Here is a 15,516-nt window from a genome sequence, read left to right as displayed (position 1 = left end):
GACTTGCCTGCTTACCTAGGAAAAGGGTGACACCTTAACACTTGAACCTCTGCATTCTTAAGAAATATAATTCCTGTTACAATGTGTTATCATTGTTATGAAGGAAATCTTACTGATCAGTCAATAAGTCATTAAATCAGTTAATGTGGCTAAAAAGGAATTACTCAATAAAATTTATATGTAGAGTCTTGAGTGGGATTCTACCAAAATTTATTTTAAAACTGCATTACCATAACTGGGAGGAATCTTTCATGTTGGAAAGAGAATGACTGTAGGGACTAGAAACCATTTTATAAATGACTTGAAATAGGTTATGTGAAGTTAATCTTCTTAGTAATCATTTATGAGGCAGAGAGAAATAAATTGAAGGAAGATCACATAATGCCGTAGATGTGAAATCCATGTATGATTGGGTCATTGTGAAGTAGAGTCCAAAACAGGTTGAATTGATAATTAAAGAAAATATGAGCAAGTTGTCAAAGGACAGCTAGTATTGTGGATTGGGGAAGGTGGAAGACGAGAAGTAGGTTAGCAATAGATGAAAAAATATTGTTTGCTGCTCAGGGGGAAACCAGAAAGTGAAGATCTCTGGAGTGAATCAGGTCAACATCTAGAAGGGGTACATATCTCAAGCAAAGGAGGAGACAATAAAAAATTAAACATGGGATGGTCCAAACTGAATGCTGCGTGAGTATGCTGGGTTTCATTGACTCTATGGTATCCGATACAGTTTTAGGGCTCTGCAATCCTTGTATCACTAAATTTTATATTTGCAGCTCAGGGTACATGAGAAATCAGAAACTTGTGGGGTTAGTGCTTTCTAGATGAAAGCAAATGTGTCATTCTAGCCTTCATGGTAGGCTAGAAGGTCATATTCCAATAATGCATTTAATAATAGTGAGTTCAGAGGAACACGCAACACTGCAAAAAAAAGTATCCCCAAGTTAGTGCACACCTGATTTGCCAATGTTTAACGTTTTTGGTGTATATGTGAGAGGGTCCTAACGGCAAGGTTTACCTGGCAGTAGTTTTCATGATTCCCAGATCTATCACTGGGAACTGAATCTATGTGTTTAAAAACCTTTAGAAGTGATCTGTCTGGCCATTATGGAGACAAGTCTTGGACTCCTGATAAGAATCACTGGACTGGGAGCAGACCACCGAATGTTTTCTAACTTTATTGGAGCTGAGCCATTGACAAGATTCATTTAACTATAAAAATGGATAAAATAAGAAAAAAGTTATTTGAAGACATCAGACAACAGCCGAGACAACAAGGATGAAGGCCCAATCCCAGTGAGAAGAAAATGCATTAAAGTGAGATCTGTATGTAACTCAGTTGTTTTTTTCCATTCAGGGAAATTGCCAAATTCTCAGTGAAAGGAATAGAGGCAGAGCAGAGAGCAGCTGGAGCCTGATGAAATCTCACTACTGGGGAGACAAAAATTGGAGGTCAGGCCTTCTAAGTCATCCGAGACTCCCATAGAAATGGAAATCCCAAAAAAGAGCCTGATGTTCTGCTCAGAATTTTCTTTTAAAATATCTGCTAACTACTAACCCATGCATTCTTAGGGCTAGTGGCCAAGAAAATAAATATAAAATAACTTCTAAGAGATTAAAAAACCAAACAATGGTTTCAGGAGTCTCATAGTAGAGGGGAGAAAAAATTGGAGCTGAGGCCCTCCCTGTCAAAGAGGAGGGGCCCTGAGTGACAGAAAGAGCCCATATAATACAAAGCTTAAAATCCAGCCTGGAACACTCTTAAATCTCTGCGTGAAAGAAAGTCATTTGCTTATATTTAAATGCCTAGCAAAATAAAATGGAATATACTCTAGAGGAAGACAGCATAATGAAGAGCTTCTACAGGTTGTTATGCACACTATCCAGCAATCAATAAAAAATTATCAGTTATGCCAAGAGACAGGACCAAATGATGGTAAATAAGCAATCGTTAATAAATACAGACTCACAGATTACCCAAATACTGGAGTTATTGGGTATTGGCTTTAAGATAATTATATTAATATGTTAAAAATGTATTTAAAATGGAGAGTATATTCAGAGAACTGGAATGAATAATAATGAATTAAGTGGAAATTTTAGAACAAAAGATATAGATTGAAATTAGGAAATTAATAGGTTTGTGAGTAAGGGAGAGAATAAAAGAACTAGAAAATTGTAGAAAACATTCATACTGAAGCTCAGGGGGAAAAAGTGTTGGAAAAATATAGAAAATAACTTGAGACATGTGAGACCTGATGGAAATTTTCTAATGTAAATTGGAGATCTGGAAGAAAAAGAAAGCTATCGGGTCAAAAAAATACCAAGGAGATAATGGCTGAGACTTTTGTAAAGTGACAGAAGTTATCAAACCACAGATTCAAAATGTTTTACAAACCCCAAGAAGGATGAAATAGAAGGAAAATAACAACTAGATCCATTACAGCAAAAGTACTTACCAACCAAAAACAGAGAAAAAAAAAACCCTCATAAGTAGCTAGAGAAAAAAGGTACATTACTTTAAAAGGAGAAACAGTGAGATTCATATGCTGACTTTTCAACAGATACTATGGGGGTCATCAGAGAGCAGATATAATTTCTTAGATGCTAAAAGAAAATAACTGTCAACTTAGAATACTCTATTCAGCAAAAATATCTTTTGAAATGAAGAAAAATTTAAAATATATTCAGACAGATAAAAACTGAGATGATTTAATATCAGCAGTAAAATAATACTAGAGAAAACTATGCAAGCAGAAAGAAAATGACCCCAGATGGGAAGTAGAGACATATAAAGTGGAATGAATGATATTAGAAAGGATACAAATATTAAAAGTAATAATAAAAATGTGTTTTTGGTTTAAAATATGGGTAGAATCAAAAGATAACAACAACCACACAAAAGACAGAAAATAAATGAAGTTAAAGAACTTAAGGTGCTTTCCTTGCCTGTATCTAGAAAAGTACTGATTTTAGTAATTTTAGACAGTAATAAGTAAAAAATGCATGTTGTTGCCTTTAGGGTGACCATTAAAAGACAAATAGTCTTTTACAAGTTAAACCAGCAAGACGTGAATTGACCCAGAAAAGGCAACAAAAGGAGAGAAAATAGGAATAAATAACAGAATAAATAGAAACAAAAAGTAAGATATTGATTAAGACCTAATGTATTAGTAATGTTGAATGCAAATGGAAAAAACATATCATTTTTTTAAATAAGATGTCCCATGAAATGTTTTGAGATACCCATATGTTTTAATTTTTTAAAAATTTATTGAGTGAGAGAGAGAGGGAGAGAGAGGAAGCACGAGTGGGGGAGGGACAGAGGGAGAGGGAGTCTCTTAAGCAGCCTCCGTGCTCAGTGTGGAGCCGACGTGGGACTCGATCTCACGACCATGAGATCACGACCTGAGCAGAAATCAAGAGTAGTATGCTCAACCGACTGAGCCGCCCAGGCCCCTGTAAACATACCACTTTAAAGTCAAAAAATTGGCAGATTGAAAACAAAACCCAACCATGTGGTGCTTGTAAGAGACATTTCTTAAACATGAGAACACAAAAAGACTGGAAGTATAAGGATGAGAATATAATGAAGATACTAGTCCAAAGAAAGTCAGTATAGCTTTCTTATACCAGACAAAGTAAACTTTAAGGTAGTACATATTGCCAGAGAGAAGTAGGAATATCTTATAATGACGAAAAAGTAAATTCAATTAGAAAATATAACTGTGATAAATTTGTACATCCCATAACACGCCCAAAAATATGTAAAGCAAAATTTGACAAAAAGAAAAAGAAAATAGACAGATCCAAAATCATAGTTGGTGTTTTAAAAACAATTTTCTCAGAAAATAGTAAGTAAATAAATATCTAGTAGAGGTCTAGAATATTTGAAAAATGATTAATAAATGACTTAGTTAACAAAATTAGGAAAGTGTATTTAAGCAGTGAAGAATATACGGTTCTCATGTGTCATGGAAAATTTACCAAGGGCCAAAAAGTAAATTACATAGAATTGCCATCAGGAAGTCTTTGCTATCTCATATCACTGGAAAGAAGCTAGAAGTCAATAACAAAAAAAAAAAAAAAAAAACAACAACAACAAAAAACTAGAAAGTCTCCAAATATTTGGAAACTATGTAATAAACTTCTAATTACCTCATGGTTCAAAGAATAAATTGTAAGGGAAATAGGAACATATTTTAAAATGATTATGACAATAGGGCGTATCAAAACTTGTGGTATATACAAGAAGCTGTAAGTAGAGTGAAATCTGTAGCTTTATATATTAGAAAAGGAAAAATCGAAGCTATCCATCTCAAGAAACGAGCAAAGAATAACATATTAAATAAAAAATGAAGGCAGAGGAAGTAATAAAAAGAATAATGAAAAAGAGAAGAAATAGAAAGTAAACATTACTTAGAAAAAAGTTAAGTTTTTTAGGGGAGGGGCCAAGAAAAACCGATCAAAAAATAAAACACGAGAGAGAAAGAATATATTGCCACCATGAGAAATGAAAGAGGCAGTATTTTTATATATGCTACAGACATCAATAGCCAATAGGTATTTTCAGCAAATAACGTTACAGCAATTGGGCATTCATGGGCCAAAAAAAATTGAATTTCAATATGAATCTCACACCTTGTAAAAAATTAACTCAACGTAGATCAGAGATTTAAATATAAAAAACAAACCTATAGAGCTTTTAAAAGAAAACATAAGAGAAAATCTTCAGGTCAGGGCTAGATGAAGAGTGCTTATATATCCACTCAAAGCATGGTCCCTAATAATAAAAACTGATAAATTGGACTTAAAACATTTTCTCTGAGAAACACTTTGTTAAGATGAACAAAGAAATGGCAGACTTGGAGGCAATATTTGAAGACCACACATCTCCTAAAAGATCTGTATCTAGGATATATAAAGAATTTCAAAATTCACTAGTAAGATATTCCAGTTAGAAAATGGGCAGAGACATTCAGGGCACCTGGGTGGCTCAGTCAGTTAAGTGTCCAACTCTTGATTTCAGCTCAGGTCATGATCTCATGGTTTGTGGGACTGAGCCCCATGTCAGGCTCTGTGCTGACAGTGGGGTGGGGGTGGGGGCCTGCTTGGAGTTCTCTCTCTTCGTGTCTCTCTGCTCCTCCCTCTCCCTCTCCCTCTCCCTCTCTCTCTCCCTCCCCCTCCCCCTCCCCCTCTCCTTCTCCCTCCCTCCCTCTCCCTCCCTCCCTCCCTCCCTCCCCTTCTCTCTCTCATAAAATAAATAAATAAACATGAAAAAAAAAGAAAATGGGCAAAGACATGAACAGACATTTTACCGAGAAAATAAGCACATGGAAAGATGTTCAGAATTATTAGCCATTAGGGAAATGCAAATTAAAACCATAGTGAGGTATCATAACACACTTTTTAGAAGAGCTAAAATAAAGAACAGTGATAATACTAAATGCTGGTGGGGATGCAGAGAAACCAGACCTCTCATACATTGCTGGTGGGAAAGTAAAATGGCACGGCCACTCTGGAGAGTACTTTGGCAATTTCTTATAAAACTAAACCTATACTTACCCCATGATCCAGCAGATGGACTCTTGGACATTGATCCCTGATAAATCAAAACATACGTCCACTCAAAAACCTGTACATCAGTCTTCATGGCACCTTTATTTGTAAGAGCCTAAGAACTGGAGAAGACAAACATGTCTTTCCATGCTAACTGCCTGAGCGAAGTGTGGTACGTCCACACAATGGAATAGTACCCAGCACTAAAAAGGAACAGAGTGGGGAGGCACCTGGGTGACTCAGTTGGTTAAGTGGCTGACTTTGGCTCAGGTCATGATCTCACGGTTCGTGGGTTCAAGCCCCGTGTTGGGCTCTGTGCTGGCAGCTCGGAGCCTGGAGCCTGCTTTGGATGCTGGGTCTCCCTCTCTCTCTGCCCCTCCCCCACTCACGGTCTGTCTCTCTCTCTCTCTCAAAAAATAAAAACGTTTAAAAAAGGAAAAAAGCGTGAATACATACAACAACTTAGATGCATCTCAAGGATCTTATGCTGAATGAAAAAAAATCTCACAAGTTACATGCTGTATGATTTAGGTGGCATTCTCAAAATTCTATGTAGTGGCCTCAAAATGAGGAAATTATAGAAATAACAAGTTAGTGGTTGCCAGGGGCTGGGATGGGGGTGTGGGGAGAGGGACGTAGGATGGGTGTGACATGAAGGATAGCAGGAGAGATTCTTAATGGTGATGGAATGGTTCAGTGTCTTGAATGCGGCGGTAGTTCAAGGTATACATGTGATAAAATTGAAAAGAACCGCAAGACACACACACACACAAGTGATCGTAACAACTGGTGAAATCCGAGTAAGTTCTGTGACCTCTCTGAGCTCTGCGAAGGCTCACTGAATGAAGGGATGAATGAATAAGTGAGTGAAGGTATGAAATTGAAGTGGTTTCAAGAAGAGATGAAATTGTCTCATGAGTCACTGGCTCATAACGAATTGCAAAAGAAGCTAGACATATTTATATTTTATTCTTAACCCCCTGAGGAATAACTGTTCTCCTATAACATGTTCCTGAATGTGCTTTTCAAACGTAGAAGACTAGACTGAACAGCTGAAAGGTCTGGCTCAATAGAAGTTGCTCGCGTTCTTATTTATTTCTGGTTCGGTCATAACTGTGACTGAACAAAGGAACCATATTGACATGACTCAGGGGTAGAGCAGGTGTAGCATAACGTGATAGAGGAAGACATTAGGATTTTCTAAATACGGTCTTTCCAAGACTCAAGATTAAGATTGTCTGTTTGTGTCAACATTCAAGAACCCTGCATTTTGAGGGTCGGCAGATAAGTACACTAGCCTGAGAGTTGTGAAGACTGAATCTAGTTTCTGACTACCAACGCCTTAAGTCGGTATGCACAAAGACCGATGTACTGCATGCTTGTGCTTTTCCATCCACAGCCTTTCTGACTTCTAGCAAAATGTTGTGCTTTTTAAGACTGTGGTAACGCAGGGTAGCATTCTTTAATAAATAAATAAATGAATGAGATCCCCTTGAGCTCTAACGTTTGGTAGTTTGGACATCTTTAGCCTTAGTACACAGCACTTGAACCGAAAGTGTATCTTCAAAGGCAGGAGACTTAAATTTACAGTAAACCAGCCTTTTTGTAAGCTGGCCATACCGTTCTCGTAATCATTTATTCAAAGAAAAGCTGTCGAATCGGTCTGTGGCAATACTTAGAGTTACAACAATAAAATGAGTTCACCCTGAAGGTTTGCGCTGCGTAACTGCGAGGCAGACATACAAATAACACACTTCCGCTGCGGTGGGATGGCACCTAACGTGAGGTCAGGTAGGAACAGGGAGAGAAAGTGCCTAACTGTGCTCAGAGCATCAGGGAAGAACTCCCAGAGGGGTGGAGGCTTGAGAGGACAGTTGAAAGAGGAGCCATAGTTGGCTTGGCAGACCATGAGACCGAATTCCGGGCTAAAGGAGCTGAGGGATACCAAGGTTCAGGCCGTTCAAAACCTGGGCGTGCTGAGGAGTGGAATGTACTTGGGATGGCTAAAGCAGTGCCTTCCAAACTTACTTCTGCTCTCTAAAAGCAACATCTAAAAATATAATTAGAAGCTTAAATAGCGGCAAAGAAAATAATTCCTGCCATATCATTTTAAATTATTGACGTTTTAAAATAAAATTTAAATGTACTCTCCTAAATGAATCTTTGGTCACATAATGATTTGATAATCACCATCATTCACAAATTCATGGCCATGCACTTTTTTTTTTTTAACACTGGCAAGTTATTCATTGTACTTTTTTTCTCTTTGAATTTGTGTTTCCGTTCCATTTCTCCTGTAGAACTTCACACTAACGTAGCATAAACATGTTTTTAAAAGTCTTTAGTGAGTCATCTGTTTCTCTGCCAAAAACATATTTTATTTTATTTATTTTTATTATGTTTATTTATTTTTAACGGTGAGAGAGACAGTGCAAGGATGGGGGGTGGGACAGAGAAAGAGAGGGAGACACAGAATCTGAGCAGGCTCGAAGCTCTGAGCTGTCAGCACAGAGCTCGACGCGGGGCTTGAACTCACGGAACGTGGGATCATGACCTGAGCTGAAGTCAGACACTTAACCGACGGAGCCACCCAGGAGCCCCCAAAAACATATTTTAAATAAATAAAACAACTCTTTTGTGATAATGTTTCAATTAAACTTTTTATTTTGATATAATTGCATGTCCACATATGTTCTAAAATACGGTACCAAAAGATTCTACGTACCCTTTACCCATTGTCTTCCAGCAGTAACATCAGCAAAACTGTAGTGCAGTAACACAAACAGGATATTAACATTGATACTGATCATAAGTTATAAAGTGTCAAAAGATTTCTTCTCAGTGAGTCATCTTTTGAAATGATTACTTGTCCAAAATTGATCAAAACACTGTTTTAAAATGTTGATTAATAACTAGCAAACAAAAAGAGAAATGCCTATTTTAATGAGGAAAATGTGGCTTTTCTTCCTCAAATTAGTTCTTGTCTCTGTGGATGAATAGTAGTTATTGCTACAGGGCAACAAGATTCAGCACCAGTTATACATTGCCTTTTGTTTTCTTTGATAGGTCTCAGTGCTGAGAAACTTGTTAACATAAATAGATGGGAAAAAAAGGAACTCTGTTTGATTGACTGAGTGCATAGTGGTGCCAAGGTAGAAAATACAGGAAGAGAAGGAGCACATGGGGAGCTGGTTTGGTTTGGATATGTTGAGTTTGGGGTCTCTGCAATCTGACTATGAAGGGACTTTCACAGAAGCAAGAGGAGGAGCTGGATTCAGGCCTATACCAGCTACCTAAAGACAGAGCTTTGAGAAAGTCCCGTGTGGGCCACAGATGCAGCTGCTGCAGAGAAATGAAGTCAGTACAAGTCATTTTGTCCAGTTTAGAGAGAGACTCTGTCGTTCTCTGGCACAGAAGTTAGACACTTCAGAGTTTTCTGGGCCAGTCATCTTTCTAATTGTTCTAGGTGGTGCCCGTACGGCCAAAGAACACTCTGAAATCCTGATCAGATCACTAGCAACATGCCCCAGTGTCCAGGGGACCCCAGAACTGAGTGGGAGGGAACTTGAACCTGGCTCCTGATGAGGGTTTAAATCTATCGGGTCTTCAGGTCATGTAGAAAAAAGTCTTTGAATAATAGAGTGGGCTATGGCCTCCCTTCGATAAGAACAAATGGAATCTTGAGCAAGTCACTTCTCTGAGCCTTCCTTTCCTAAGTATAAAATGGGGATGATAAGCACATGGAAGAGAACCTGGCACATAGTAGGGCCTCAATAACTGTTAGCTCCATTAGTAGCAGCAGCAAGAGTAGTAGATGCTCCGAATACCACGTGTCCGTGATTACCCTTTCTACTTGTGGCCTCAGTCTACCACCTCACCTTCAACCTGGAGATTTTTGGTGCCCGGGAAAGGTATTGGCTCCTCTGGGACCCAGTGGACTGGAGGAGAGAGCCAGAGCTGGCACAAGGTGATGCAGGAGCGCCTGGGTGGCTCAGTCTGTTAAGCATCTGACTTCGGCTCAGGTCATGATCTCACGGTTCGTGAGTTTGAGCCCCGCATTCGGCTCTGTGCTGACAGCTCAGAGCCTGGAGCCTGCTTCAGATTCTGTGTCCCCCTCCCTTTCTCTGTCCCATCCCCCTCTTGCACTCTGTCTCTCTCTCTGTCTCTCTCTGTCTCTCTCTCTCTCTTAAAAATAAATTACCATTAAAAAAAAATGTGACAAAACTAAACAACAGCAAAAACCAAGGTCATGCAGATGTGGCAGCTATCTGGGGAAAGGCAAAGTAACAGCACCATGGGGGGCAGGGGAAGGTGAAAGCAGCAGAAACTTGCTCAGAGGTGCGATATCTCTCCCCCAACCAGAACTTAGGAGTCCCCAGGGCAAACCTCAGCACGCTCCCAACCAAAGTGTTGGACCCTGAGATTAGCGTGTTACATCAGTTGTGACACATTCATGCACCGTGTGGGTGAGGTGGCAGGTGCTGAGAAATAGCCATGGATTTGACACGTGGCAGTCTGGAAATCTCGGCCAGACTGCTTCTGTGGAGTGCAGGGGCCGACAGCAGAGTGTGATGGGCCGAAGAGTCTACAGGAGGTAACGAGGAGCACGCTGGTGCAAGTAGTCGTTACATGGCCAGGCCAGAGTGGAACAGATCTTGTCCCCAGTCCGCTGCTCCTCTCTTTACGGTGCCAAAGCGGGATGATTTTCCCTGGAGACAGAGAATAAACGAGAGACCTAAACTGGAGAGCTCAAGTAAATATGAGGGATTCTAGAATCATTCATGAGACGGGGCTACATGACGGAAACAAGATGAGGACCGTCCCTAGGAATTACCCACTGGCTGCTATTATAGATAATTTAATTGTCAGAAGATGATATTCAGCAAATGGGATTATTCTGGGTGCCTTGGGGTTTTGAACATTGGGAGCATTCTTGGATGTTGAAGGCTTTAGATAAAATTGACCTACGATATGAATTTCATGCCCTGAAATTGAGGTGCTCCAAAGGTAGGTTCATGCATTTATAAGTAGGTGGAGTAAACAATCACCTTTTTTGTGACTACTTGAAAGGTCTCCTCTTTTTAAAACATGTCCTAGTCATTATTGGACCCTTCGTGTCCAGAACAGTGCCTGACATAGAACAGATACTCAATAAATGCTAAATTAATAAATGAATTTTAAAAATATCTTCCCCATTCATACTTTGTGGTGCCTAAAATTCTGGTATGAGTGTGTGTGTGTGTGTGTGTGTGTGTGTGTGTGTGTGTGTGTGTAACACTACCATATCCATAAGCAAGGAAAGGATTAACAGACTGTCTCCAGTGCCTGGGTAATGACCTCTTCCAGCTATTATGAATCAGATTACTTTTCTCCCATGGTGTGGGGGTGGCTAAAGACCCCTGAGTGCTTGACACTTGAAAATAGGAGTGGGCTGAGAGACTATAAAAGAGGACAGAAAGTGAAATCAGACTGCACAATCTTCACCCTCTGCACATTCTTGTCTTGGTTCAGTCTTTTTTTTAAGTTTATTTTTATTTATTTTGAGAGAGATAGCAAGAGGGGGAGGAGCAGAGAGACAGAGAGAATCCCAATCTGTGCTGATGAGCACAGAGCCTGATGTGGGGCTCAAACTCACAAACTGTGAGATCACGACCGGAGCCAGAATCAAGAGTTGGACGCTTAACTGACTGTGCCACCCAGGTGCCCCTGTCTTGGTTCAGTCTTGCCCAGAACAAGGACTTCCTTCTAAGGAGACCACAAGCTGTAAAACTAAGAAGCCAATACAAGATTTGGAGATGGACGGATTCTGGGCTGGTTTTGTTAAAAGCTTGCTTCTTTTTCTAGCTTCCATGACCTCTTTTTTTTTTTTTAACCTCCCTTTCTTTCTCTCCCTTTGTCTGTCCATCTGCCTCCGCAACTTCTTCCCTTGCCCTGCCCTGAAGTGCTTTTTCCTCCACCCCGAGGCATACTTTGGTAACTTTGTCCCTTGTTGTGGAGAGTGTGTTTGGAGGACTGTGGTTCAGCCAGTAACTGGAAGTAATTATGGAAGCACCTGCAGACTAGCCCTCAACCTCCTTGTTTTATGGCCATATAACATTCAGCCCTAAAAATTTTACAGAACTGTTTTCAAGTCGTTTCAACTCATGTCCTTTACTCAAACTGCCTGAGTTTTCTCCTCCCCCTCCCCCTCCCCCTCCCCCTCCCCTTCCCCCTCCTCCTCCCCCTCCTCCTTCTTCTTCTTCTTCTTTATTTTTTTTTTTCAACGTTTATTTATTTTTGGGACAGAGAGAGACAGAGCATGAACGGGGGAGGGGCAGAGAGAGAGGGAGACACAGAATCGGAAACAGGCTCCAGGCTCTGAGCCATCAGCCCAGAGCCCGACGCGGGGCTCGAACTCACGGACCGCGAGATCGTGACCTGGCTGAAGTCGGACGCTTAACCGACTGCGCTACCCAGGCGCCCCTTCTTCTTCTTCTTTAATAGAAGTAGCTTTGGGAATCCTTCTCTTTACCATGTGCCACTCTGGTGGTCTTGTGCCAAAGCCGAGAAAAGCCAGTTGGAACTTGGAAATGCAGCATCACCTTGGGACGTGGGCTCTCTACTGCTGAGATTTCATCTTTTAGTCAACAACTGCTCTTTTATTCTTCCCCTGCACCATCCCCTGGACCACACAACAGCCCTGTCTTATTGTTTTAGCTTGTCCCTTATAATCAAGGCTGAAAGGTCTTCTAAGAATGTATTTGTGCTTCCCTGTCAGTCCATTAAGCAACAGCTGTGCCACATATGGCCACCAGTTGCTACATCCAGGGAGCCCCTTTCATGTTATGTTCTATGCACAAGTTAGTGGTGCTGGCATGGATTGACTTCAAGTCTCAATATATACATTCATGTATGCAAGAAATGTAACTTTTATTTATTCTTCTATAATTGAACTTAATTTCTATTTTGAGCCCCTACTTAGCTGGGTAGTAGGCATTTACTCTTAGTCAATTGAACTTTTTTTTTTTTTTTTTTTGCCTGAGGCTGTGTCTGTCTTTAGAGATGGCTTACAAATGCCAAGGTCAAAGGGGAAAGAATGCATTTTGTCCTTAATAATTATCAGGTGATGCTGGTCACATGAGATGATTGTTGTTTCCATCACAAGGCCCCACCTTCAGGGGGTCTCTGCGGAGATTCTCTGTCCCTCTTCCCTCTTAGCCAGTTTTCTCTAGAACTAGGGCACTTGCTCAGGAATCCGTTACTGGAATAAGGCAAGATCCCCCTGCTGTCAGATCCATGCACCTATTTTGAATCCTTTTACTGGGGTCTTGAAATATAGAATACAGTCCACTTTATCTGGACCCACCACCATCTGTACAGTCCCATTATTTCCCTTTTATCTCTTTTCTCCTCCACTAGTTAAAAAAAATTGTTGCGGGCTAAGATGGTGGTGATGGCATTGGTAATGTGAGGCAAGGATCACTACCCTCGTTCACTTACCATGTTGGCTAAACCCTGAATCTCCTCAGGGCCCAAATGGCATACACTTTGAAAATCTCACAGACAGAAAAGGGCTTCCTTTTTTTTTTTTTTTTTTTTTTTTTGCTTTTCACTCCATATTCTACCTCCTAGGGAGGTAATGGCTGAATGTAGAAGAGCCTGACCTCTTGAATTGGCAGTGGACTAAGGGACCAGGAGCCACTGGGGTAAAATGTGAGTACTTCCAAAATGTTGCCCTCCATTCACACTGTCGCTTCAAAGTTTCCCTTGAGTGGGCACTCCTGGGTTTTGTCGTCATCTCCTAAGCAGCCTTTCAAAACAAGTGTTGGGGAGGTGAATGAAGTTAGAGTCTGATAGTGTCTTAGAGTAAAGTTTGAAGAACCAAGATATTGTTGAAAATATATATTGTCATGTCTTTCTTCTACTTCCTGTTTCCATGTAGCAAATAAAAGCTGAGAACACAGGGATGCCTGGGTGGCTCAGTCAGTTAAACGTTGGACTTTGACTCAGGTCATGATCTCACAGTTCGTGAATTTGAGCCCCACGTGAGGCTCTGTGCTGACAGCTCAGAGCCTGGAGCCTGCTTCGGATTCTGTGTCTCCCCCTGTCGCTGCCCCCCCCCCCATTTGCGTGTGCACACTCTCTTTCTCTCTTTCTGTCTCAAAAATAAATAAACATTAAAAACAATTTTTAAAGAAGCTGAGAACACAAAGAAAGGGATTCAGTTGTAGGGAAGGAAATCCCATCCCCCTATTCTATCACCATATTTTATCCCTCATTTGAGGAGAAACAAAACTGAGCAGTGGTTTTGAGTGTAAGAAATGATAATTATATTCTGTATAACTAGGGAAGTAGGAAGGAATAGATTATTGGAAATGCAGAAGAAAGGTGTCTTGGGTAAATCTGACCTCCCAACAAGGTCTATGAGTAATTAAAAGGAACAGTCCAATCTGCAAGACTTCCTTTCCATACACAATCACTATTGGACTAATTTTAGGCTATTGCAAAAAATTTTTGAATGTCAGTGTGTTGTGTGTGAATTGAATGGGCACTTGTTTATTTACAACTCTGTCCAAATCTCATCTGTCTCCTGGGTGCCCATGGATGTCAGGACCCGAACAACATGGAAAAAGTGTGAGCAGCCTAGGGACAGATCAGAGCTTCTTGCGTGGAGAGATGCTTGTCTGCCTTGCCTGGCGATGGCAGTTTTCACTCTGGAAAGCCTGCTCTGTTTGTGGTCAGACGCCATCCCAGTTTCTTGATGAATGAAGATGGTTAGGAGGAAGCCAACAAAAGGTGGGGGCAGGTAAGCCTGTGTGGCCAGGCTGCCTTATATAATTACAGTAATATTGACCAATGGTCTAAAATACAGTTGAGGTTACTTTGTTTCAGAAAATCAGCTAAATGCTTATTTATCCACATCACTGTTTTAATCTCTGTAACAACCCTTTGAGTTAAGAACTCTCATATTACCATGAAACAGATCAGGAAGTAGCCTGGAGAGCTTTTAAGGAGTAGTCCCAAAGATAAGGATTGATACATTTCCAGTGAGTGTCCACAGCCAAAGAAGGAGCCCACGTCACTCCAAAGGCCATCTTGTGTGAGAGGCTTCTGGGAAGTGCTGTGAGGACCCCCCGGTACCCACTCAGAGTCTGACCCATGCCAGTAATGGAAAGGCAGGAAAGTGTGGGGCACAGATAGGCGCATCAGAAGATGCTGCTGCTTTGTGTGAATATTAACATAGAATAGGAACTGGAAAGTAGCACTTGGTAGTATCTTTTTATTATTCCTATTAAGTTGCTCCTGGAAAAGGATTACACGTTTCCTCCAGCAGGTGGGAATTCACGGCTCCTCAGACTCTCCGTTGTCAGACCCAACTAATAGAGGGCAGGAAGGGCTTGTCATTTGAGGGACTCTGTTTTTATTTATTATTAATCAGGTCTCATTCCTTCTTAAAAAAAATTTTTTTCAACGTTTATTTTTGGGACAGAGAGAGACAGAGCATGAACGGGGGAGGGGCAGAGAGAGAGGGAGACACAGAATCGGAAACAGGCTCCAGGCTCTGAGCCATCAGCCCAGAGCCTGACGTGGGGCTCGAACTCACGGACCGCGAGATCGTGACCTGGCTGAAGTCGGACGCTTAACCGACTGCGCCACCCAGGCGCCCCCAGGTTTCATTCCTTCTTACTGAAAAGAAGTTCTCCCATTCTTCTTTTTAGATTTTGGGCAGCCAGTATTTATGTCTCACTCAGGCTTTGGTATGAGAGTGTGTGTGTGTGTGTGTGTGTGTGTGTGTGTGTATGTGAGTGATTTTTATCAACACATGAAAGAACTTTTATAAACTAAACCATGAAATAAAGTCTCTCCCCTCCTCCCCAGGTGGGTGTGTGATTGTATGATTAAAACCTACTCCCTTAATAATTTCACAAGTGTGTTTTAGTTGGAATAAAGGTTGACTAAAAGAAGCATGTGGGACCC

The 15,516-nt window shown here is 40.8% G+C and overlaps 1 protein-coding gene across 1 annotated transcript in view; it reads left to right on the top strand.

Annotated features, from left to right (window-relative positions):
- PAPPA2 (pappalysin 2) overlaps nucleotides 1-15,516 on the top strand; it is a 275,450-nt gene that overhangs the window by 103,882 nt on the left and 156,052 nt on the right. The gene's annotated exons all lie outside the window — the stretch shown is intronic.

Source organism: Puma concolor, chromosome E4 (genome assembly GCF_028749965.1).
Source record: "Puma concolor isolate L17-30 chromosome E4, mPumCon1.1.hap2, whole genome shotgun sequence".
In the NCBI taxonomy this organism is placed as follows: domain Eukaryota; kingdom Metazoa; phylum Chordata; class Mammalia; order Carnivora; family Felidae; genus Puma; species Puma concolor.
The sequence above is the reverse complement of the archived record's forward strand: the minus strand, read 5'-3'. Positions and strand labels throughout refer to the sequence as shown.